At 36.9% G+C, this 27134-nt stretch overlaps 1 pseudogene across 3 annotated transcripts; it reads right to left on the reverse strand.

The window, feature by feature from the left end:
- Positions 1-602: 602 nt before the first annotated feature.
- Positions 603-4038, reverse strand: LOC149172279 (putative polyol transporter 4 pseudogene; annotated as a pseudogene). Of its 3 annotated transcripts, none has more exons than XR_016259079.1 (3): positions 3664-4038; positions 2301-3587; positions 603-2048 (listed from the first exon to the last, which is right to left on the reverse strand). The product of XR_016259079.1 is annotated as a putative polyol transporter 4 pseudogene, transcript variant X2 (transcript). The 3 variants fall into 3 exon arrangements; XR_016259078.1 differs by having other exon boundaries at positions 2316-3587; positions 3664-4037; XR_016259080.1 differs by lacking the exon at positions 3664-4038 and having other exon boundaries at positions 2316-3657.
- Positions 4039-27134: the final 23096 nt, after the last annotated feature.

Consider the following 27134-nt stretch of genomic DNA (forward strand, 5'->3'; position numbering starts at 1 on the left):
CATTTTTTGGATGAACATTAATGAAAATTTCAATCTTATATAAATTTAACATAAATGTTTCTCCCTAAGTTTTAATATTACAATTCATTCAATTAACAAGCAAGCTAGTCCCTGCACATAGTTCTATCTAGCCCATTTAGCTTTCTATCTAGCCTAAACCGAAGCCCTTTCCAAACCAAAGGAAGCCTAATCAAAACCGAAGCTTTCAACTACTAGACATACACTTAATCATGGCAACTTTGCACAATGAACACCATACAATAGGAGTCTGAGAATAATTAAGAAATGAAACATCCCTTTAACTTGATTTAAGACTGGTAGGAAAAGGCAAACAAGGGTGAAATTGCAGGCTAAAATTAGATATTGAAGAATACTTATTTCATCTATTTGTTACTGGAAGATCATTTCAAGAATTACATCCGGAACTCTTCCACAAGCTAGAACTTTGCAGGTATAATAGGCATTGACTATCATGGGAGAGAAGCTTGAGATACTGCAAAACTGAGTTTAAAAATGACAGCACAAATCAGAGGGGAAACATATGGTAAAAATGCATTAGTCTGTCTGTTCTGACCTTCTGCAAAAGCTAATCGAACATGTACTTTACAAATAGCTTTGGAATTACAATCAGCAGGTGTTTCAACTATCTCTGATCCTCCGTGTTTCTAAAATAGATATTCTGATGTCGAAGGCCATTATGATTTCTTCAATGTTTGTTTTAGGAAGTCAAATAAATTCCATCCAAGCAGTAATTGTATGAGAAGTCAGTTTTTCTGGACAAGAGATGTTGTGTCCCCAAGCTCCAACTCGGCGCCTTGTGACAGTCTCTTTGCCTCTTCCTCATCAAAAGACACCGCAATCTCTTCCAGAGTTTTGCCCTTTGTCTCGGGCACAAAGATATATATGAAGACTACACAGAGGACTGATAGACAAGAAAAAAGGGAAAATGTACCTGACACAGTAATTGCCCTAGAAACACTCAAGAAAGTCATTACCACTATCCCACTAACAATCCTGTTTACTATTACACCCAGACTGGCTGCCTGTGCTCGGAGCCTCAATGGAAAAATCTCAGACCCTAACACCCAGCATATCGGCCCTAATCCGATGGAGAAGAAAGCAACATTGCAGCACACGGCCAATATAGCCAGAATCGCAGCTCCCTTATTGGTTTCAGATGTGTTTTCTATGAAGTCAAATCCCATTGCCAATGCCATCAAAGATACAGTCATTCCAAGGGCACTGGTAAGCAACAATGGTCTCCGCCCAACACGATCTAGCAAAAATGTGGCCACCAGGATAAATCCAGTCTTTGCAAAACCCACTGCAACGGTGGCAACAAGAATCTCGTCTTGGCTATGAATTCCAGCTTTTTTGAAAACCACTGGACTGTAATAGACTGTTGCATCAATTCCTGATGCTTGCTGGAAGAATTGAATCCCTAAGGCTATGATAAGCAGTCTTCGGACCAGGGGAGTGGGCCTCAGGAGCTCAAGCCAGACTCGTTCCCCATGACTCTTTTGGGCATCAGGGGAATTGGATATGTCTAAAGAAGTTCCCTCATGCCCACCTGATTGATGGGCATCATCATTTCCCTGAACTCCTGCAGCATCCATAATTTGAGCCAATCTTGCATCAGCCTCGGCTTGATCATCTGAGGTCCTTGAAAGTACCACCATGGCTTCTGGGATCCTGTTTTGCATAACAAGCCATCTAGGGGATTCGGGCATGGCAAGGACACCTAATCCAAGTAATAATGATGGAAAAACCCCCAAACCAAGCATCAATCTCCAGCTCAGATGAGCAGAAAGCCCTGACAGAAAATAATTGGAGATGTACCCCAAAAGAATCCCTACATTGATAAAGATTTCAGGAAGTGATGTGAGTGCCCCTCGGCTGGATGCAGGGGTCAGCTCAGCAGTGTAGACTGGGGCGCTCCAGCCCCTGAGCGCAACAGAATTCTCAAATTCTAGATAAGCAGAGACAAATCAAAGCCACCAGAAGTCCATTCAAGCCATTGCATTCCCAAACCTATTTTTCCCCATTTTCTGCATGGTTCAATTTGTAAACCCTGAGCTCGATTCCGGGTTTTGCAGAAATATGCATTTGAAAAATATAAAAGAGAATAATATTGGACGTGTTAATAAACAGGCTACCAGCTGGTAGTAAAAAGAAAAAACTAATAATTAAAAGTTATATAAATAAAATATTAAATAAAATAATATAAGAATTAGAATATATAAAAATATAAAAGTCGTTGCAGCTGGACTTCATGGTACCGCATGAATACCAAGTGTCACCTTACATCCCTGTACCTGCCTGTGGGCAACGGAGGAGGTGGAAGCCAGGATGAATAGCCAATGACTCCTTTAGTAGTGAGGTAGCTTGCTGCTTGCTGGTCTCGACTCGATCAACCAAAGAGGTTGGTTGGTAAGGATCAGTAGCAGCTAAGAGTTTGGGGCGGGTTTCAAAACCGGGGAACAGCTGAACGGCAATCTCCAGCCCAAATATGCTCGGCGAAATAAGTGAGAAGATCTGCTCCGCATGGTCTTGTTCAGCTGTCTTTCTCCTTGCCTTGGGTGGATTGGTTTTCATAGCCGGGCATACAGCATTACCAGTCGAATAAGCAGTGATTCCTGCTCGGCACTTGCTATAGAAGAACCAGCAATTAGCTCTAACATGGGACTGAAGTCACTTCAGGGGTTAGCTCTGCAAATGTTGAAAGAATAACGACAGCTAATTCATCCGCATCTATTGGAGGAATGGTGAAAGCGATCGATCCCATATCCGGTGAAAGCCCAAGGCAATAAAGAAGAAAGACCAGACCCTTGTTAGTATTACCCATGTACAACACCTACATGCACGAAACGCCATGGCAGGCAGGAAGAAGGCTTGTAATTTATTCGCATAATGACAAATGGTCTTCTGTCCCTGGGAGCCATCCTCCCTGCTGTGCTGCCCTTTCTTCTTGGCCCCTTTTCCTTTGCCTTTGAAATTGGCCGCAAAGGCCTACTCGGAACCCTCTGTCTCAGTGTTGCTCCCTGCCTCCATGCAAATAACTGACAAGGTTGACATGCCCTCACAAACTTATGGACATCAGCCAACACTGTCGGCCAATAATCTCCAGCCCTCAAAATATTGTGAGTTATAGTTCTGCCTGCATAATGCCGAGATCTGGAGATGCTCAGAACATTCTGTGGGCGTAACCCCATCCAGAAAACTTCTTGTTTTAAGAGGGTCGTTACCCTTTTGAACGGTTTCTTCCCCTTCTTTATTCTTTTCTGTAGCTGCAGCACCACTTAAATCTGTTTCTGCAGACCGGGAATTACATATATTGAAGTCCTCCCATTCGAATGAGGGTTTCCAGGGCGATGCATATATCTGTTGGAGGCTTCAGACGATGAGCTCGGAATTCCCCTAAGCCCCGTTCTGCTCTTGATGAAGTCTGCCAATCCGCTAATCTCATAGTCACGCATCTGCCATAGCACGGCCACAGCTGCACAGCGAGAGGACCAGGTTCAAGTTGTTACCGGGCACTAACCCTTTACTCTTTTACGCCTGTGCTGAAACCGGTTACTCTTTTACGCCTTTGCTGAAACCGGCAGACTTGAACACTCTTTTACGCCTTTACTGAAACCGGCAGACTTGAACACTCTTTTACGCCTTTGCTGAAACCGGCAGACTTGAACTGTAATATTTGATGGATTCCACCGACTTACCCTGAACCACTTCATAATAACAGCTGTTGCGGTTCAACACAGCTGTTGAACCACCGCATGCACCAGCTGCCAATGCACAACCTGCACAACCTTGTAACAGCCAACAGGAAACCATACCCCGGCAGATAATACCTTAGGAAAGCTTGGCATACCCCGGCAGATAATAATTTACGGAATAAGGAATTAATGCTAGCATTAACACTGACCGTTGACAGGCATAATGAATGAAACTGGGCGTAAATATAAATTAACCTATGTTCGGGCCTCTTCCGCTTCGGGAAGAGGCCAAATAAGATGGGAAAGCTTCAGCGGGGAAGCAGACATAGGTTAGTCGGAGAGAACACCGCACAGACATTATAATAACTGCCGTATAACAGACTAGGTAAACACCAAACTAATGCTAAGTCGGGAAATACCGATTACTATAGTCCCTGCCGGATGCCAGATGGCAGGGACTAGTAATACCATGTTTTGGATAGGCATTAATGAAACTTTCAATGTTATACTTTGTGAAATACTAAAGTTTTATATTTGTATAACGAAAGTTATGTTTAAGGTTTGTTATTTATGACGGATTTAATTGATGTTTAAGGTTTGTTATTTAAAAAACCTTATTTTCATCATAAAAATAATCAATTTAATTGTTTTATAAGTTTATTTATTTTGGATGCAGATAAATCAATTGAAGGTTTTTTTTTAATAAATTTATTTATTTTAGATTCTATATAATAAATTGGATGCAGATAAATATGGTTTGACATAATGTAAAGTCGATATATTGTTTTTATTGTTTCAATGTATAAATAAAGTTGGTAGGATTTATAGTGATGTTGTGTATGTCAACATCTTGGTGATGTATAACTAGATTTGACATGGCATCATAAACCATACAACCTCACAATAAAATAAATTGAACCATATAATTTCACAATAAAGTGTTTGTTTTTCTTTTTTTACATTTATGGTATTTGTATTAGTGAAGTTCTGCTTACATTTATGGTATTTGTATTTATGGCAAAATTTAATTGATGTTTAAGGTTAGTTACTTATGGCAGGTTTAATTTATGCTTAAGGTTTGTTATTTGAAAAAACTTCTTTTTATGATAAAAATAATCAATTTAAGTGTTTTATAAGTTTATTTATACTAAATTAGATGCAGATAAATTAAGTTTTTTTTAATAACTTTATTTATTTTGGATTTTATATAATAAGTTGGATGCAGTTAAATATGGTTGGACATAAATAAATTTGATATATTATTTTTATTGTTTCAACATATAAATAAAGTTTGTATGATTTATAATGATGTTGTGTATGTCAACACTTGTTGATGTATAACTAGGTTTGACATGGCGTTATAATCCTTTCACCAACAATACATGTGAGACATTACGCAACGATTTAAACCATAAAACTTCACAATAAATTTAACCATATAACTTCGTCCAATTTTTCATATACATCCAACAATTACTATCCTCCACTCAATAGATATGGACTTTGTGTTATGTGCTAGGAATTTAACATTACTAGAAATTCATTAAGTTCAACCATTATTTTGACATGTTTTAAAAATATATATATATTAGAAAAAAATAGAAGATTCAATTATGTAATAGAAATTAATTTAAAATAAGAAAATTTAAATAATAATAAAATATATAAAAATATAAAGAAATAAGTATGAATTTTATATATATATATATATATGTGTGTGTTTTTTTTGTAATTTTATTTAAAAAATAAAGAAACATTTAAGGATGGTTTTGATATTAAATTATTAGTGTAAATTAATATATTTTACATAAAATAAATTTAATTGAATATTGTTTACGGTGTCTTGGATAAACGGTGATTGGGTGTTCTGTTAAGGCACTCCTTGATGTGAAGTTACTGGTTCAATTCCCTGTCCTGATCGGGGTGATATATTGGACATGATGAAGATGTACTCCTACCAAGCTTAAAAAAAAAATGAATACTTATCAGTACATAATTAGTTAAATGTCTAATAATATTAATAATAACTAATTAAACTAATATCTAAATAGAAATATATTAAATATTGTATTTTAGTTTAAAAAATTACATAAATGTTAAAAATATTTAAATATGTTGTTTTGTTAACTTTATATATATATATATATATAGATATAGATATATATAAAGGCAAATATTTGGAATATGATAAAAGAGGTAGAAGTTTCTTTGGAGTCGAGAGTTGTTGTGGTATTGTTGTAAGAAAATATTAGCGATAGGTTAGTGAACATTGAAAGATGGTTAAAAGAAATTAACTTTAATATAGGAATCAAGTAAGGTTTTCCCCTACTTTTCTTGGTATATATATATTGACAAGTTAGCATATCGTTTAGAAGAAGCTAGTTGTGTTGACTTGACTCTCGTTGGAATTGTCTTCGTCCTTCTTCTTTATTCCAATAATAGTATTCTTATGACAAGGAGTCTTTGTGATCTTGGATAGCAACTAAGAATCCTTAAGGAATTTTTCTCTAGTATGTGTAGAAATTCTCTACAAATCTCGCTCTGAGACCATGTAGAAAATATGATTGTAGGTTAACCCGATAATGCAATATAAATCAAATCAGATTACTATAACCTACTCTTAGTATCAATTTGTGGAAGCTTAAGATCAAGCTGAAAAATATAACCAGAAGAAGAAGAATCAATGCACAATACACATGAAAATACTTTGGGGAAAGCCTCAGCTAAAAACTCCACTATCTGTATTATCATACAAGGTGGAAATACATAGGAATCATACAAAGCCTTAGCTCTCACATTTAGCCAGCTCTCAGTACAATCCTCACAGATCCTCACGAGCAATCTAGGCTTCTCTCAAGCCTTCCTCTCTACCCTCCAAGCTCCTATTTCCTTGCGTTGTTCCTCTGGGATGATTCTCCTTCAACCAAGTGGAACACTCTGATCTCACACACTGTCAGAACTGCGCAATCCTCAAGGAATTGATACCTTGACTACATGCATGAGTTTTCTTTATAAGAAAACACATGCAACTGATAGTACATTGTCCTTAACTTTAATATCAACTGGGTCTTTCTCATAATAGACATGCATGAGTTTCTGATGAGGGAATCTTCAGTTAACTAGAGTAGCACTAGTTGAGTGCATGCATGCATCAATTGATTGTTAACTCTCTATTAGTTCCTCAAACAGTTTGGAACTAATTTAACTAGACTTAACTCAGTAAAATGAGTTAACTAATTACAACTCAAATATAACTCAATCTTATCTCCTTAATTCAAGGGATAACTCTTGCATGACTTCAGAAAGACTTCTAACTTGAATTTCTCCAACTAATTAATTTGAAACAAATTAATTGATTATTTCCAAGCAGTTGTTAAGACTAAATTTGATTTTAATTCACAATTTAATTCAAGGACAAATTAAATTGAATATTCTTGTTGCCACATTTCAACAGTATGGGTATAATTGTTAACATTCACAACATCAAAGTTATGCTAATTAAATCCAAAAATATCTCTTAAATACTTTTGTATATGAAATAACAACTTGGAGGAAGTTCCTTATGCAAATATCTCATAATTGATATCCATCACAGGCTCAACGAAGATTATAACATTGATAAAATGAAAAATGGAGGGTTTAAAACTTTTTATGGGTTTGAAAACAATTTTAAATAAGCAAACTTTTGGATATGGTATAATAAAAAAACTCTTGTTTGAGACTCTCAATACCCCTATTATCTTATATGGATGTGAAGTTTGGGGATGTGGTACATTTAGGTAATCGTGGAGAAAGATAGAGTAGATCCAAAAGAATTTTATAACTTGTAATCTCAAAATTAAAGGCAAGCACAATCTCGTATCTTCCTCATAGAATCGAGCATTTTCCCCATTGATAACATGATTATGACTCGATATGTAATGTGCGAGAACAAGATAAACAACATGGAAGACAATATGCTTCCCAAAATTTCTTCAAAGTCCAACCGAAACCACCTACGATTCAAGCAAGGTTAGCATAAAGATGTCAAGTCTTGGTTATATTACTAGGGAATAAAGGAAGATATCATTTTGTGGAATAACAATAAATATTAAAATTATTATTATATCTAAATTTAAGGAGACATTATGGTGCGATAATTAATTAGACGATAAAATAAAATTAAGAATTATATGGAGGTGATCAGCCCTAATCTAGAAAATTAAAAGTATATCTTTGTTTTTTACTAGTGGAAGAAGAAAATCAACATTGCTAAAATAAGAACAAGTTATCTTGAGCTCTATAGTGAAACTAGGCATTGGACAATTCTCAAAATGTCATGAGTTAAAAGAATTTATCATCTTTGGATGCTAAGAAGGTTAAAGATGAAAGACACCTTTTCTCAAAGTATCATGTATTATCTAAATTTAATTTTAATTTCAAAAGATTTTTCACAATACCAACCTTTGAAACCTTCTACCTCATTAGAATTACTTTGATCTCGGAATCCTTCTCTTAATATTATTTAAGTCATTTATTTTTTATAAATATATCCAAATAATCCTTAACCTTTCTTAACGTTCAAGAAATCAAATTTAATTTAAGTATACATAAACCACAATTATAATGCATAATGCTCAACTAATAATACAACTAATTAACAAAATCTTTCATGACACACAATGTTCAATTAATACTAAAAATAATTATAATGAATTATTATATTTATATTTTTTTAATTTAAAATTAAAATTAACATTAATTTTAAAATTGAACTAAAATATAAACAAGTGTAATATGTAGTGTTGCTTCTTAGTACCTACCTCTTATGCATAAAGTTATTGATAGCAATTGTTGAATACTTGAACAATTCATAAATCTAATAATGAAATACATTTGAATACGACGAACGGAAGTAACAAAAATAATCAATGGACTAGATACCCTTGGAGAAAAATAGAGATAATTACATAGATAATTTTGGATGAAACATTAGCCCTGACATTATTGTTTGTTACAAAAGTTAAGAGTTTATTGAAATGTGTTTGTGCACATTTTATTCCATTTTTAGCTTATAGGACCAAATAAGGAGAAGAAATTACAATGTCTAGTATCATTATATCAAGTAACCTATATATATATATATATATATATGATAATTTTTTGTAACAAATTGTTTACGTAACTTTAAATTTATACTCATTCTAATTCTTTTTTTTGCTGAAGCAAGAGTCGTACCTTTTTAATCATTAAAACAGAAAAGTATTTACATAGAATACAACCATCCACATGGTAACATGGATTTTAAACAAACCCTACTTTCAAGAAAACCTAGGGTCACGAGTTAAGTGCTAAAACTCCGACCCTAATCCACAAATCTACACCACCCAAAAAGGCAACAAGTACAAAGGCCACATAAGCAACCCGACCAAATTGATAAGCAACCCGACCAACTACAGTGGAGTACCTCGCAAAGCCAAGGCTCCCGCCAAAAAACCTTTTGGAAGTACCATTGAACGCAACAAATTCCTGACCGTCGATCCCCCCAGGTTGATCCAACGGTGGAGTTGAATATCGCGCCGTCTAGAAGTCTGCCCTTTAACCATGAGGCCCCACAGACAAGCTCGATAGATCACAGCCGTAGATCCGTCAGATATGATCCAACGGTGGAGGATCATATCGCTCCGAGCAAAGGAGCAGATGTTTAACGCGCGATAAGGGCGGAGAACAAAACCACCCCACAGCCACGTGTCACCCGAGGAGTGTGATCGCACCCAAAAATTTAAAACCGCTTCCCACCCAAGAGGCCCCCGATATACCAGAAACCACTTCGCTAGCGGAAATGCAACGTTTGACAGCGTATTAGGAGTATACATTTCGTCGTTGGATTCCGGGTTCTGACAGCTACTCCTTTCGCTTTTGCCGTCGTATGTGAGCCTGAGCAACGTACTACCCCTTCCCTCCAAACAACTACTCTGGTAGCAGACTCCTCCTGGCAACATAAGAAGAAATGAGAAAGGTAAAACTTGCACCTCATAAATCAACCAAATTATTGGACAGGGCTTCCATTGTTTTGGTGCGGTACACCATCATATCCTCGACTGCTTGGGTGTTACACTGATCCATGAAATTATCCTGAGGCAACCTATGCCCGCTCATCGAAACCCTATACCTGGTACATTTCACACCTTGATTAGCCAATAGATCAGCCAGTTTATTGGCCTGCCTTCGCACATGGTTAAAATTGACCGTGCATAGGCTTCTGAGGTGGATCTAGATCCTTTGGAAGACCTGGATTAGCCTCCAGTGTTTAGAAACCTTCTCTGGCTCAGAGCCCCAACTAATTTTTTTTACTGTGTTAATAATAATCTCAGAGTCAGCTTCGATAATAACATTTTGTCGGTTATCTTGCACCAAGAGATCTAAGCACTACTCCATAGCCATGGCTTCTGCCATGTTGTTTGTAGCCCTGCCTAAATGTCCATGGAAGATGGAAAGGATGTTACCAGTATCATCCCTTAACACCCCTCCAAATCCCGCACTGCCCGGGTTGCCTTTAGAAGCCCCATCTATGTTATATTTCAGAAAGCCCAAAGGGGGAGGATGCCAGAATTCCTGCTTAGAAACCATAGCCAAAACCCTTCTGTTCAGGCCCTGCGACATAAGCCCCTGCATACCCAATAGTCCCAGAATCTTCAAGTCAGCATCTGAGGGTTGATCTTTAGGGGTGTTTCGCACTATGGTACCCACCATCTCTTTAAGTTGAGTCAAAGTTTGCTTCAAAAGACACTAAAGGGATCTTTTTTCATTTCCGAAAACTCTTATTCCTTTCTTTCCAAACATTCCAAATAATGAAGCTAGGGGTAAGAGCCCATTCAGTACCAAGAATTTCATTATCTGAGTAATTATTTCTCCACCTGGTTAGGGTATTGAAGATGCACCCTCTGTCCCTGTCGCTCCTTTGGAAGATGTTAGCAAAATAATCCCACAAACTAGAGGTAAAGATACAATTATTGAGGAGGTGTTCCATTGTTTCTTCTTGGGCTTCACAGAGCAGGCATCTGGAAGGCCCCAACACACCCCTTTTTCTTATGTTATCCCAAGTCAGAATTCTCTTATGATAAACAAGCCACATGAAGAGCTTAATCTTCATCCAGCCTTGATGCCTCCACACATTCTGCCATATTCTATCTGGAGCAAGAGAGTCCATCTCGAGGATTTTTCACTTAGCTTCCTTAAGATTAAAGGTACCCTCATTGTTGTTGCCCCACCTCAATTAGTCATGCCCCCCAGTCACTAAGGTCTTCCTTTATTCCAGTATCCGCATGAGGGCCTCAGATTTAGTTTTAAAGGGGTTATCTTCCTCGTAAATCATATTTCTCCACCTTCTCCATTTACTTTCATTATTATTTTGGTCCCAAAAATCTTTGACCTGTGATAATCCCTTGATATCTGTCTCTCTTTTGAGGTCCAGAAATTGCTCATTTAGCAATATTGGTTCTTGTTGCCATTTATCTTCCCAAAAAAGTGCCAAATCCCCCTCTCTGATTTCCCAGAAGCTATTCTTTTTAACTAAGGCTCTGTTCTCCCAAGCCTTATTCCATATGTGTGAGCCCTTTATATTGCCAGACATTCTTATATGATCGTTGTTGTCCCAGGAACTGGCATATTTTTCTGTCCAGATACTAGCCCACTGGGCCTTTGGTTCTTTGACCCATCTCCACCATAACTTAGCTCCTAAAGCCCTACTTAGAAATTCTGGATCATCCAGACCCAGACCTCCTTGAATTTTGGGTTTGCAAATCTTTTCCCAAGCAACTAAGGTCCGTTTCTTTTTTTTCCTCCCCTTTTCCCTAGAGGAAGTCTCTTTGAATAGTTCTGAATTGTTGTAATACTCCTTTTGGTACAGGGAGTGTTGAAAGCATAAAAATTGGGATAGATTGAAGAACAGCCTTTGTCAACACCAACCTTCCCGCCAAGTTTAAAGATATGATGGTCCAATTCCTGATTTTATCCTGCATCTTATTAATCACCAGTCCCCATATGCTCTTATGAAGAGGTTTAGCAGTAAGGGGGGACTCCCAAATATTTCGAAGGAAGAGAATCTCTTTGAAAGCCTAGAATTTTGGAGATATTCCTTTGTATTGCAATATCAGTATTAAAGAAAAAGATTTTAGAGTTAAAAAGATTAACCTCCATACCTGTGGCCAAACCAAATTCATTTAGTAGTTGTTTGTATGCTAAAGCTTCTTTGACTGTAGGAACTCCCTGCAAAATGGTATCATCCACAAATTGTTGATGAGTCAAAGTCTGTCCATTCGCAGAAAGTTGAAGACCCTTGATTTTGCCTTCTGCTTTTGCTTGCTTAATCGATCTACCAAGACCTTCCATCATGAGTATAAAGAGAAAGGGAGAGAGTGGATCTCCTTGCCTAAGGCCTCTTGAGGGAATAAAAATCTCTAAGGAAGAGCCATTTACCAAAATTGAAAAGCTAGAAGAAGTTACCAAAGCCATGACCCATCTAACCCAATTATGATCAAACCTAAAAGCAATAGGAACCCTCCTGATATAGGTCCAGTTCAACTTATCATAGGCTTTAGCTATGTCCAGTTGCATGATCATTCCAGCCTTCCTGTTGCTAGTCAGTGAGTGCACCACCTCCTATGCTTGAATGATGTTGTTGAGAATTTGTCTACCTTCCACATAGCCAGATTGCTCCCCAGAAACTAGGGTGGGGAGAAGAGGTTTGAGTCTATTAGCTACAACCTTGGATATAATCTTGTAAACCACATTGCACAATGCTATGGGTCGAAACTTATCAGGAGTAAGAGCATTATCTTGTTTAGGGATCAGAGAAATGAAGGAGGTGTTGAGGGCCTTCAGGATCGTTCTATTCCCCCTGGAATCCTCTACCACATTCAGAATATCTTGTTTAACAATATTCCAACATGCTTTAAAGAAGTCCACATTAAAACCATCAGGACCCAGTGCTTTACCATTCTGCATTTCCTTGATGACTTCACTGATTTCCTCTTCAGTTACTGGCTTGTTGAGGTTAAGATTATCCTCTCTGGACACTAGTCTTGGTATATGTCTTATAATATCCTTAATGAAAGGCTCTCTGTTTGGAATGCTTTCTTGTGCAATCCCCCTAAAGTGTTGAACTAAAATAGCTTCAATTTCTTCATGGGTACTGACTAGTTGCCCTTCCTCATCCTTAATCGAGGAAATTCTATTATGAGCCTGGTTTGCCAAGGTTGATCTGTGGAAAAATCTGGTGTTTCTTTCCCCTTCCTTTAACCATTGCACTCTAGATTTTTGTCTCCAGAATATTTCCTCTTGTTTGCATAAGTTATCCCACTCGTGCTGAAGAATGGTGGCTCTATCATTGCTAATTTTATCAAAGCCAACCTGGATAAGGGATTGGTTGAGTATCTGCAGTTTGCTTTCAACAGCTTTTTTCCCTTCAAAAATATTGCCAAACTCTTTTTTGTTCCATTCTTTAAGCTTGAGCTTTATATATTTTAGTCTTTTGTGAAGAAGGAACATATTTGTACCTTGAATATGCAGATCTTCAGACCACCAACTTGAAATATTGTTGATAAAATCTGGATGGGTGAGCCAAATATTCTCAAATCTGAAAGGTCTATTCCTGGGAGTACCAATGCCCCTGATCTCTAGTTGAATTGGCCAGTGATCAGAGCCGCCAAAGGGAAGAATCCTTGCTTCCATTCTAGTGTCATTGAGTATAAGGTCCTCTGATATGATGAATCTATCTAACTTTGAGGCCACCAGAGACCCTCCTCCTCTCCTATTGTTCCAAGTAAAGTGACCATTACTTGTATCAATGTCAACCAGTTTCATAGTGTCCAAGAAAGATTGAAAAGCTAAGGCATCTTTGGTGAGAGCTCTGGTGCCCCCCTTTTTCTCCGATAGTGATTTGATCATGTTGAAGTCCCCACCCAGAATCCATGGAATCCCAGCATATCTCTCTCTGAGATCCATGAGGGAGTCAAGGAGTCTCAATTTGTCATCCATTTTCTGAGGGCCATAAACATTCGTTACCAGATAGATCTCCCTATCCCCCACAGGTTGCATTACCAATGATAGATAATTTCTGGAGGCTTTAGCATCTATTATACCAATCTTTAGGGGATTCCAAAGAGTAAGAATGCCACTTGCTGTATTTTCTGCCTTGACTTCTAGAAACTCAAAACGACTGAGCCATTTACTATGAATTTCTTTAATTTTTTGTATAGAACATTTAGTTTCCTGGATAAATATAATATCCGGAGCTTCTTGTTTCATTCTGTTACTAAGTAATCTTTGCTTCCTTTTACTACTTAAACCCCTGATGTTCCAAGAAGTAAACTTCATCATTAAAGATTAGTGAAAGAGTAACTAGTTAGGTCTTTCATCTTACCTGAATCTATCATTAGCTTTCCACACTCCATCAGCAACTCATTCTGCTTTTTTCTGCCTCTTTTCTTTCCTGGGCCTCGAGGTGCTAATCTTGGTGTGATTTTTATAGATTTCACACCTTCGTTGCCTTGTTTTGCTGTGTTTCCTAGCCTTTCCACCCCACTAGCCTGGGTTTTCCATAAGTAAAGTTGTTGTAGTCTAGAGAAATCTTCTTGAGGTAACAAATCTAACACTCCCATGGTTCCCTGTTTCAAGAACCCTTCCAAATCTAGGTGCTCTGTAGCTAAAATCTCCTGTAGCTCCTGATCCTCCATTTCCATTTCACTCTGGGTCATTTCCTGGTCCATATCCAGTTCTACATCATTCATCATGGGCTCTTTCTGTATGTTTTTGTTCTTTGGTTGGTCATTGTCCTCCTCCGCCTCCTTATCCTTTGGATTTAACTCTATGCACTGGTCTACTTTTGTTGCCTCTTCTTCCCCCTCAAGAACCTAGAACCTATTCTGCATAACTTGAGGCCCTTCAGCTTGATGTTGCCTAAAACCCTTTTCCCGCCTTTTCCTCTATGGCTCACTTTTTGGAAGCTCTCTGAATCTTTCATAGTGGAAGCTCTGCTCTTATTCTCGTTTTTACTGAGAGGGCAGTCTCTAAACAGGTGTCCATGCTCATGACATCTATGACATCTAAATGGAATATGTTCATAATCTACTGTTTGCACCCATTCTTCATCCAAAACTTCCAAGATCAACTCATCCGGTAGAGCTCCGGAGAGATCCATTTCCACACAGATTCGTGCAAAGGAAGTATATTTTCCTCTTCTAGTGGCTTCTGAGGCCTTGAAAAAACGTCCTAATTTATTACCTATAGTTGTTAACGATTCTATTTTCCAGTAGTCAAGAGGAAGGGAGTAAAGTCTTACCCAAACCAGAACAAATGTGAAAGTCTCCTGCTCCGGGACAAAGTTCATCATCCACGGCCTCATATAGAGGCCAGCAGCTGCATAGAAGTAGGGCCCTCCTTCAAACACTTTGTCTTTATCCTCAATATTAGTGAAGACCACTATAAAGAATCCTTTTGACCCCAGATGTAGGTCAATGCTCCCTTTTGGTTTCCAATGGTATTTAATCCATGTCTGTAAAGCTTTTTCAGTGGGCCATAATCCCATGAATTTACAAATGATAGCATAAGTTCGCATGTGGTCCCTATGTGCCTGCAGCACAGGATCATTCAGGACCACCCTTGGTGTAACCTCAGATTTGGGCTTACAGGGTCCTTTCTGTGCCTTGGTTTTTGCTCCCTTTTCCTTGTCATTTTCTTCCTTGTCTTTTGTGCTTTTATTCTCACAGTGTTTGTCTCCATCCTTGTCTTCTCCCCTGCTCTCTTTCCCCTCGTCTTCTCTTCTGACTTCTTCCATAGGCTTCTTACCACGGCTGGTAACCACTTGCTTGTAGGAGGGAGTAGAGCTCCCTCCTCCTCCCCCTACCATGGAGATCAACACCTGCAATCTTCCAACCCTAGCTGTTCTTCGCTTGTCGTTTTTTCCCGATCGGATTTAGGGTGCTCCTATCAAATTCTTATACTCATTCTAATTCAATTTAATGGAAAAAACATAATATATGGTAGAATTTCTATGCCGGAAAAATCAAATTGTTAAAAAGTATCTTGTGTCATCTTAATCGTGTGGCAAAGAATTCATATGTAATAAAATATCTAATATAAAAATTACAATGTCTTCTATATTAAAATAAAAAATTTAGTTACACAAAAGTTTAAGTGTAAGTACAAATGATTCCTAAAAAATATTTTTTTATTTTATATTTTTAAGTTATGATTAAAATTGTGAAGATTACAAAGAAGATCTTATTTATTGTAGTGTTGATTTTTTTATTTTTTTTTATTGCATCATGATTTAAAATTGAATTGTCAAAATATATAATATAGGTCACATTTATTGAGGAAAATGATTGAACCAAGTCCTTTCAATATTAAAAATCAGCAAGGGAAAAATATGAAGAAATCAACAAGGGAAAATCAGTGTAATATGCAACGTTGTTGTCTTTGTTTTTTAAATCAATCTATTTCAATGGTTAGTAAAAACCCATAAAATATTAATTATGGAAAAATCCATAAATTTGGATTATTTTTCGATAATTAATTTATGAGAACACTGAGCGATCAGAGGATTTTTTTTTCATTTTTTTTATTTTTTTATTTTTAATTCTGAAATTTTGACTTTAAACCACATAAAATTAGTCATCTACCAATCAAAAAATAGAAATTCAAATTTTAAAAATTCAAAAAAATATCTTTTAGTTTCTAAAAAATAAGTTTAATATTTAATTTTACCAAAACTTTAATAAACTTTGGAAATGTTTTTTTTTTTTTTTTTTTAATTTGAAAATTAATTAAGAGTCAAAGGATTTCAACCCAAACCGACTACAATACACTCTTCAGAGATATACAATTTTTTTTTTGATCCAGTAAGAGTGGAGCCTTCCATTAATCGAGAAAAAATACATAATGTACATTTTTTTTCCAATAACGGGGTCAAGAACAGCATCACCAACTCTATGAACACTCAACAGACAGCTGGGTTGACACAACCCCGTACCTAACTCAAACAAAACTACAAAAGGACTGACTCTCAAACTACCAATGAGGTAGGATACCTGCCTTCCTAACCCGAAAGAGAAATTTAAAAGGTTCTAAAGTTCTTTCGGGTCCACTAAAAGACTTAAGTCTCGAGCATCAAAGAACCCGAAAGCCCTTGATGACGAGGGCCCACAGATCCTACAGCCCACAATGCAACAATATGTGACTAAAAAACAAGCCTTAACCTGTGGTTGACTTAGCAACCCGAAAACCGAGCGATCCAGCCCTCAAAGATCCGACGGTCATAATCTGATTTCGGGTCATCAACTTGCCCACTCCTTAATTTTTCTTACGGACCCAATGAGAAACCAAAACCGCCATTCTAAAATTTTTCGGGTCCATTTGAGGATTAACCTTCGATTATCTTTATGACCTGAATACCGTGCGATCCAGCCCTCGTTGATCCGACGATCCTGAGCTGATTTCGGGCCGGCAACATGCCCACTCTTTATTTTTCCATTCGGACCCGATGAGTAGCATAAACCGCCGCTCTAAAGTTTTTCGGGTCCATTTGAAGGTTTATCCTATGAGCAATTATCCGCCTGAAATCCATAGGATGCTAGAGTTCACTGCAATCTTTGGTCAGCTGCCTATCAACCTGCCCGCTGTTTACCCCTTGCTTCTTCCCTGTGATTGGTTCACTTTCTACTATTTCCATTGGTCTATTTACTGCTTATCTTTCATAAATTGAAAATACTCCCTATCTTCGATCGCTTGTCTGTGACAGTCCTCGCGCAAATTCCCTGAGGGTGTCGACTCCCAAGCATATCTTCTGTTATTTCTTGTACAGAGCACTCCTTCATTCACTAGACGATCCGCTAACTTGTTGGTTGTTCTGCGCACGTGAACAAATCTGAGTGTTCTTAGGGTTCTCAGGTGGGATTGTATACGTTGATAGACCTGCAATAACCGCCAGTGATTTGATACTTTTTCTGGTGTTGTGTCATTGCCTATCTTCTTGACCGAATTAATTATCAATTCAGAGTCTGCTTCTATGATGGCATTGTGTAAATTGGAGTTAATCAAGATTTCTAGGCATTTCTCTAAGGCCATGAGTTCCACCATATTATTAGTGGCCTTCCCCAAATGACTATGAAAGATGACTTTTATGTATCCCTGCTCATCTCTTATGACTCTACCATAACCAGCCACCCCAGGGTTTCCCTTAGAGGCTCCATCTATATTAAATTTCAAAAAGCCATGAGGAGGCAGTTGCCAGAAGTCCTTCCCCGCTGTTGTATGTCTTACGATCTTGCTTATGCCCTGGGGGACAGGCAACTGGAGACCCAAATGAAAAAGTATATGAGCATCCTGGTTTAGAGGAGGGTTCTTGGGGGGTTTCTTTAGAAGGGTGCTCACAGTTTCTTTGAGTTGTCTTATAATATGAGCTATGATGCTCTGGGTTGAGCCAATTTTGTTCTTGAAAATCCTATTGTTGCATTCTTTCCAGACATCCCAGATCAAAAAACCTAGAACCAGAGTCTAGGCTTTGTTGATTATTTCATTTTCTGAGAAGTCTTTCCTCCAGTTCTTCAAAGTGCTAGTGATGTTGAATTTGTCCCTGTCAGTTTGCCTGAAGATTGAAGCTACCCAATTCCACAAGGTAGAGGTGAATGGGCAGAGGTTGAGTAGGTGATCCATCGTTTCTTCTTGTAGACCACATAACTGGCATCTAGATGGACCAACTAAACCTCTTTTTCTAAGATTTTCCCAAGTCAAAATTTTTTTATGTTGCACCAACCACATGAACAGTTTGATTTTCATCTAGTGCGGGTTCTGCCATAGGTCCTTCCATATCTTATCAGGGTTTGGAAAGTCAAGCCCAATGGCAATTCTTTTGGCTTCTTTGAGGTTGAAGTTGCCTTCATTGTTTCTTCCCCATCTTAGTTGGTCAGACGATGTTGAAGTCAAAATCTTTCTCTGTTCCAAGATCACTGCAAGAGCTTCTGCCTGGGCCTTCAAAGGGGTCTCTTCACTATATACTAGGTCCTTCCATGTTCTCCATTTGCCCTTGTTCCTTGTCTGATCCCAGAAGTCACTTACCCTGAGTAAACCTTTATTGTCAGTGTCATTCTTGAGAATGGCTAGTTCTTCTCTACATAGGTTAGGTTCCTACTGCCAGTTATCCTCCCAAAACCAAGCTATGTTTCCATCTCTGATCTCCCAGAAACTATGCTTCTGAACTATGGCTCTATTCTCCCAAGCATTGTTCCAAATGTGGGAGCCCTTGATGAGCCTAATCATTCAAATATGATCCCTTTCTTGCCAGTTATTTTCATACTTCTATTTCTAGAGCTTGGCCCAAGTGGTTCTCGTTTCCTTTAGCCATCTCCACCAAAGTTTTTCCCCCAAAACTTTTCTTAGGGTTTCCGGGTCATGAAGTTCCAAACCTCTATAGGTCTTGGGTTTACAAAGATTTTCCCAAGCTACCAAAGCCCATTTCTTTTTCTCTTCCCCTTTGCCCCAAAGAAAATCTCTTTGGATGTTCCTGATGTGTTGTAAAACTCCTTTAGGAGCAGGAAGAGTTGAAAACATGTAGATGGGAATGGTTTGCAGGACAACCTTTGTAAGCACTAGCCGTCCTACTAAATTCAAAGATCTGCTTGTCCATTTCCTAATTTTGTCCTGCAGTTTATTAGTCACTGGCTCCCAAACTTCCTTGCTCAAAGGTTTGTTAGTGAGAGGTATTCCCAGATATTTGGAGGGAAGTTGATCTCTTTGAAAGCCGAGAATTCTGGAGAGGTTTCTCTGAATAGCAATGTCAGTATTAAAAAAGAAAATTTTTGATTTGGTGAGGCTTACCTCTATACCAGCGGCCATAGCAAAATCATTCAGGATTTGTTTGAAAGCTTTAGCTTCCTTGACTATGGGTGTACCCTGCAGCATGGTGTCATCCACAAATTGTTGATGAGTCAAGCTATCCCCATTCAGGGTTAGTTTGAGACCCTGGATTCTTCCTTCTGCATTGGCTGATTTGATCACTTTGCCTAATCCTTCCATCATGAGAATAAAGAGGAAGGGGGAGAGCGGATCTCCTTGTCTAAGGCCTCTCGAAGGCCTAAAGGTTCTGGATGGAGAGCCATTAAGTAGGATTGAAAAACTAGCTATGGTAACAAGGGCCATTACCCATCTTATCCAATTGTGGTCGAAGCCATATGCTTTTAGTACTTCCCTGATGTACGACCAGCTTAGCTTGTCATAAGCTTTCGCTAGGTCAAGCTGTATGATCATACCCGCTTGCTTATTGCTCTTAAGAGAATGTACCACCTCGTGAGCTTGAATGATGTTATTTAGAATTTGCCTTCCTTCCACATATCCAGTTTGCTCCTCAGACATAAGAGTTGGAAGAAGGGGCTTGAGTCTGTTTGCAATTACTTTAGAAATAATTTTTTACACCACATTGCATAAAGCTATGGGTCTGAATCTATCTAGTGTCATAGCTTTTCCTGCTTTGGAATCAAAGCTATGAAAGATGCATTGAGCGCCCTCAAAACTGTTTTGGATCTTCTCGAGTCCTCCACAACATCAAGGATATCTTGTTTGACTATTTCCTAGCATGCTTTGAAGAAGTCTACATTGAACCCATCCGAGCCTGGAGCTTTCCCATTTTTCATCTCTTTGATGACTTCATTGACCTCCTCTTCAGTCACTGGCCTGTTAAGATTGTAATTGTCTTCCCTGGTTACAAGTTTTGGAATGTACTATGTGAAGTTGTTGATAAATTGTGATCTGTCTAAGAGAGGCTCCTCTGCTATGCTTTGGAAATGTTGTACCAGAGCCGATTCCATTTCTTTGTGGGTGCTGAGCTCTTTCCCTTGAGTATCTCTGAGTTTTGAAATCCTGTTATGTGCCCTGTGATCCACGGTTGACTTGTGAAAAAACTTTGTATTTCTTTCCCCTTCTTTAATCCATTGTACTCTCGATTTCTGTCTCCAGAATATCTCCTCTTGCTGGCATCTGTTTTCCCACTCCTGTTGAAGAGAGTTAGCTTGCATTTTCCTTTCCTCGGTAAAGCCATCTATGATGAGGATCTGATTAATTCCCTATAGTTTCTGTTCAACTTCTCTTTTGGCTTTGAAAATATTGCCAAACTCATTTTTGTTCCATTCTTTAAGCCTGAGTTTGATGTGTTTCAGTCTCTGTTGTAGTAGGAACATCTTCGTGCCTTGAACAGGCATGTCTTCCACCCACCATTTTCCAATATTACTGATGAAGTCAGGGTGAGTGAGCCAAACATTTTCAAACTTGAAAGGTCTGTTCCTCGGAGTGCCTATAAAAGAAGCTTCAAGCTGGATAGGCTAGTGATCCGAGCCTCCAAAAGGAAGGATTAAAGCAGTCAAGTCAAGGCCAGTGAGAAGGAGGTCCTCCGAGATTATGAATTTGTCTAGTTTAGAGGCAACTTGAGAAGCCCCTCCCCTCTTATTGTTCCAGGTGAAGGTACCATTTATTGTCTCCGTGTCCACTAGCCTCATGTTGTTTAGGAAGTTCTAGAAGGCAATGGAGTCTCTGCCTAGTATTCTGGTCCTACCTTTTTTTCTGTAAGAGATCTGATCATATTAAAGTCCCCTCCCAGAATCCAAGGCATAACAGGATGTCTCTCTCTCAGCTCCTCTAGTGAGGTGAGAAGCCTGAGTTTATCTTCAAGTTTTTGAGGACCATAGACATTTGTGATTATATAGAGTTCCTTGTCACCCAAAGGTTGGATCACCATCGAAAGGTAGTTCTTGGATGCTTCAGCATCCAGGATTCCAAGTTTCTATGGATTCCAAAGAGTGAGAATCTCGCCTGCTGTGTTTTTTGCTTTAACTTCGAGATACTCGTACTTAATGAGCCATTTGTTATGTATCTCTCTGATTTTATCTATTGAACATTTTGTTTCCTAGATAAAAACCATATCTGTTTTTTCTTCTTTTATTCTATTGCTAAGATTTCTTTGTTTTCTTTTACTTCCTAGACCCCTAATGTTCTAGGTTGTGAGCTTCATTATGAAAGGTTTGTAAATGAGTAACTGGTAAGATCTTTCATCTTGCCTGAGTTAATCATGAGTTTCCCACACTCTGTCAGCAGCTCATTCTGTCTCTTCCTTCCTCTTTTCTTGCCTAGGTTCTTGGAAGAGTGTCTTGATGTTACCTCCATCAGTTTTACCCCTCTATTTTCCTGGCTATCATGGTTCCTTTTGACTCCAGAGCCCTTTTCTTGAGATCTCCAGAGGAAGAGTTGTTGCACTCTGTCAAACTCCTCTTGTGGTAGAGAATCAACCCCTTTGGTGGTTCCCTGCTCCAGGAACTTTTCTAGATCGAGATTCTCCCTCTCAAGAATCTCCTGTAGTTCGTGGTCCTCTGTACCAACTTCACTTGGGGTCATCTCATGGTCCTTGCCAAGTTCCATAGTGCTTGGAAAATCCTCCTTTAGTTTGTTGTTCTCAGGTATATCCTCCATGTTAGCATATTTTTCCTTCTCTGCAGGATTATCCTCTGTTTCCTGGTTCGTTCCATTGTTCCCACCTTCTTCTTCTAAAATCTTGAAACTGTTATGACTTGGTTGCTTATCCTCGTTAGTTTTCTTTTGGTACTTTTTTCCTCCTTTCCCTTTGCCTCCCACCTTGGTAAAGCCTTCAGGATCTTTGCCTGTGTTGGTTTTCATATTGTCCTCCAGTTTGTTTAGTGGGCAGTCTCTGAAGAGGTGCCCGTGTTCATGACATTTACGGCATCTGAATGGGACATGTTCATAGTCCACCACCTACACCCATTCCTCATCATATACTTCTAGAATGATTTCATCCGGAAGTGCTCCCAATAGGTCCATTTCTACACATATGTGGGCGAAGGAGGTGTATTTTCCTCGCAGAGTTGCATCTGATATTTTTAAAAAATGACCTAATTTATTGCCTATGGCTTTTAATGATTCTGGCAGCCAATAATCTAAAGGTAGGGAGTAGAGTCTTATCCATACCAGTACTGATGTGAATGTTTCTCGTTCCGGGACAAAATTCATCACCCATGGTCGCATGTAGAGGCTTGCAGTAGCATAGAAATATGGTCCTCCTTCGAACACTCTGTCTTTGTCCTCTAGGTTTGTGAACACCACTGTGAAGAATCCCTTGGACCCAAGGTGAAGGTTTATATCCCCCTTTGGTTTCCAGTGGTTTCTTATCCATGTGTGCAAAGCCTTCTCCGTTGGCCATATTCCCATAAATTTGCATATAACCGTGTATGCCGCCATGTGATCCCTGTGCACCTGTAGCGCTGGATCATTTAAAACAACCCTGGGTTTAATGGTTGACCTGGGTTTACAGAGTCCTGTCACAGTCTTGTGCTCAGCTCTCTGACTGTTGTCTCCTGTTCTCTTCTCTCTTCTGACTTCCTCATGATTCTCTTCCTGTTCATGAGATTTGATGTTTTCCGGCTTTTTTGTGCTTATCTTCTCCATTTCTGCCTCCATTGGTTTCTTGAATCGATTCGAACCAGCTTCCTTGCTTCTGTTCGCAACTACATGACTGTAGGAGGGAGTGGAACTCCCCCCTCCTTGCCCCTCCATGGTTACCAGCACTAATTCCCTGTTCCAAACCCTCGTTTAGCTCGCTCCCATCCATTTTTCTATATGAAAAAATTCATGTGTATCATAGTTCCAGAGAGATACAAATTTAAAATTACAATGGATTTTTAGTTATTTTATATATCTTCCTAATCGACCAAAACGGAAAATCAATTCTCTAACATATCCTCTAACATTTTTTAACATTCCACATTTTTCTTTTCCCTAAATATGAACTTTCCCGAGAATATATAAATTAAAAGGAAGTGTTTTTAACGATTATTTGATAATAGTGGCATCTAAATGAAAAGAAGTGATTTTTTACAATTATTTAATTAAGTGGATAAGCGTTTTTATTTTGAAATACGATTTTTAGAATTTTAATTTAATTATGAATAATTATTAGGTAGATGGTAGAAATTTAACTTCCACCAAAAAATTTGGAATATTTTTAGTAATAGTTAAAGATTGAAAATTATCTCAAAACTAGTTATACATTTTTGCTCTTTTAATTAATTTAAAAAATGTTATATGAATGTGTCATATGAATATGAGTTATGGTATTTTGAACATGTGGTATTAATGAGCCATGATATTGGTCCATGATATTATAACAAAGTCTATTTATCATCCTTGATCTATCTTAACTTCGGCTATATCAAGAGTTAAGAGAGATCAAATATCTTAAGATACACGGTTTTTTAGAATAAAAAAAAGAATTATTTCCTCTCACTTTGTAGATAAGCAATTAAAAAAAATATAAGTTGATTATATTAAACATTATATGTAATAATTTTATTTATATAGTTAAATTATTTAAATGGAAAGTTTTATATAACAAATATTAACTTAATTCAATTTTTATTAAAAAATAATATTTTATATTTAAGTTACTTCTATAACATTATTAAGAAAGTAAAATCAAACCAACATTAAAGATTTTTATTAGGAAGAATTACATGTGTAAATTATATTTTATTATCTGTATTTAAGTTACATTAAACTCTCATACAACGTATAGGTGTATTTTGTTACTTCTTCTTTACCCTTGTGGACATTGCAATAGTTAATATTAATACAATTATTACACATGCCACCTTTAAATGTAACTCTGGTCTACCTTAAACATACTAGTGGCACATAAGATAAAGTGAACATATGGATTATGGCGACACAAAATAAAACAAACAAACAAAAAGTACCTTTGAACATATGGTAACTTTGGTATTATTCAATTTATCACGTCGGAATTTATTTAATTTTTAACTCAAATGAATAAAAATCAGAACTCAAGTAATCCAAACAATTACAACTGGAATTTGTATGGTCCCCCAACCTTTTCACTTATAAATGAAGGGTGATGAATAGGTATTTGTGTGGTCCCCCAACCATTGCATTTACAACTGAATGATGATTTAATTTTTATTTAGAGTGTATATGGTTTTATTTTTGGAGTGTATATTGTAATTAAAATTAAAAATCAGAAATCAAGTAATCCAAACCATTACAATTGGAATGTGTATGGTCCCCCAACCTTTGCATTGATAAATGAATGGTGATGAATAGGTATTTGTTTGATCCCCAAAACCTTGCATTTATAAATGAATGATGATTTAATTTTTATTTGGAGTATATATGGTTTTATTTTTGGAGTGTATAGTGTAATTATTTTTTAAACAATTTTTAATTAATTTTTTTTATGATTGGAAATTTTTTTTATTAATTTTTTTCATCAAAATATATTTTTTAATTTATAAAATTTGTTATTTTTAATTTTGTATTGGTTAAATATAATTGAATCATGATTTTTATATAATTTTAATAGAATTGCTAAATTAAATATTTAACTAAAAAACAAAAACTTTTTTTTTTAAATTATATGTTCAGTGTTTTAATTATTAGGCTATAGAAATTTAATGTCCACCCGTATTTGTATCCAAATAATTACTATCAGAATAGATTAATGTGTAAACTAAATAGATATACATTTTATCATTGATGGCGGTGTTAATGTTGAATTTATTAAATGATAAAGGCTCATAAATACACTATTTAGCAAATTAACAGAATCGATTAATGTGTAAACTAAATAGATATACATTTTTTCATTGATGGCAGTGTCAACGTTGAATTTATTGAATGATAAAGGCTCATAAATACACTATTTAGCAAATTAAAAAAAATCAATTATTGTGTAAACTAAATAGATATACATTTTTTCATTAATGGCAGTGTAGATATACATTTTTTCATTAATGGCGGTGTCAACGTTGAATTTATTAAATGATAAAGGCTCATAAATACACTATTTAGCAAATTAACAGCACCACATAGAGGTGTATATTAGTTGGTTGGTTCCTATGGTAATTATCTTTCGAGTCAGCAATACAAGCCATAAGTGATGTAGTAATTACCTTTCGAGCTAGCAGTACGAGCCATAAGTGATACACCCACAAAATTCACGTTTTATGATGCATTGGCCAATAACATCTCTATAAATTAACGAAGAATAACAACATAGATATATGTGAATAAAATAAAAAAATAAAAAATAAATTATAAAGTTCAGCTTTGTTAAATTGGAAAACATTTCATATATTTAACCAAACTAATAAGTGGTCATTGCAATACCAAATGCTTAATCCTAACAAGCAGCAATGATAATAAGTTGCACAAAGTCCATAAAATAGCCTTACTAATAATTATATAACCTTAATGTACATAAAAGGTTGTAGTCTTTGATAAGACCTTGTGAAGACAACTTTCGATTTAAGTAGTAGTAGTTAGGATTGTTCATAATAATATATCTTCTTCTTCTCTTCTGCATCTCAATTTTCATTAATTAAGGTGACAGCCATAAATGGTTCATGTGTTTCTAGGGTTGGAATGAACGACAGTAGCATCGTTTTCTCTGGAAGTGGATAGATGGTAGGAAGATAGGTGGTGAAATTATCTAGCAGCAAATGTCAACCAACCAAAATGCCACTTAATGCCAAATGTCAATGAATCAAAATGCCACTTAACCAAACAAAAGTAGATGAGACACATATTGAGTTTCAATTTCAAATCATTGTTTGATAGCCATAAGTTTCAATTTCAAATAAAATATGAACAATGTCAAATAGCATTGAAACTTTAGTTTAATACTTATAACTATAGTTGTGTATTCTTTCAAAAGTGAAAAACTTAGGTTAAAATAGTTTGTGAAGGGAAATAAATGATTGAAATTTGTTTCATGTGAAAAAATCAACATAAATTTGTAAGGTGAAATATATGCCCGGGAAGAAGTGAAGTGTGTAATAAGAATTGCAAGCAGTGGTAGTCCCTGTCGTGGTTTGATAGGAGAATCAATAAGTTTGATAGGAGATATACCTACTGTATTCGGTATTTAAAGATAGAGAGAAGGTAGGTACCTAAGCGGCCAAATTCTGAGGAAGCAGATGGCAAAGCAAATAGTAAATTTGGTGAAACCAACCTAGTATAGATTATTCTTGGGTGCACCCTGAAGTGTTCAAAAGTAAGACCATAGTACTGATTTAACACTTTATAATGAATTCTATTGCAAATATTAACTTTTGTGATCCACATAATTTTTTTAAGATTTATTTTTTGTGATCCACATAATTTGTATTTGAAAAGGTAGCCATCTCACTTGGTGCCAGAAGGAAAAGACGCAGTTCCACCGTTACAGAACATTTATAGCTTCATTGGGCTTCACACAAGACATATTTCCTCATGTCTTAGAATCTGTTTAAACTAAAATATGTTGATACTCTATTGAAAAAGAACGTTAGTAGAAAACTTAGAATATGCTCCCAAGTATTTTCATAC

The sequence above is a fragment of the Pinus tabuliformis genome, chromosome 4_2 (assembly GCF_031772625.1).
Source record: "Pinus tabuliformis cultivar Carrire ecotype Pingquan chromosome 4_2, CPIR1, whole genome shotgun sequence".
NCBI classification, from domain to species: Eukaryota; Viridiplantae; Streptophyta; class Pinopsida; order Pinales; family Pinaceae; genus Pinus; species Pinus tabuliformis.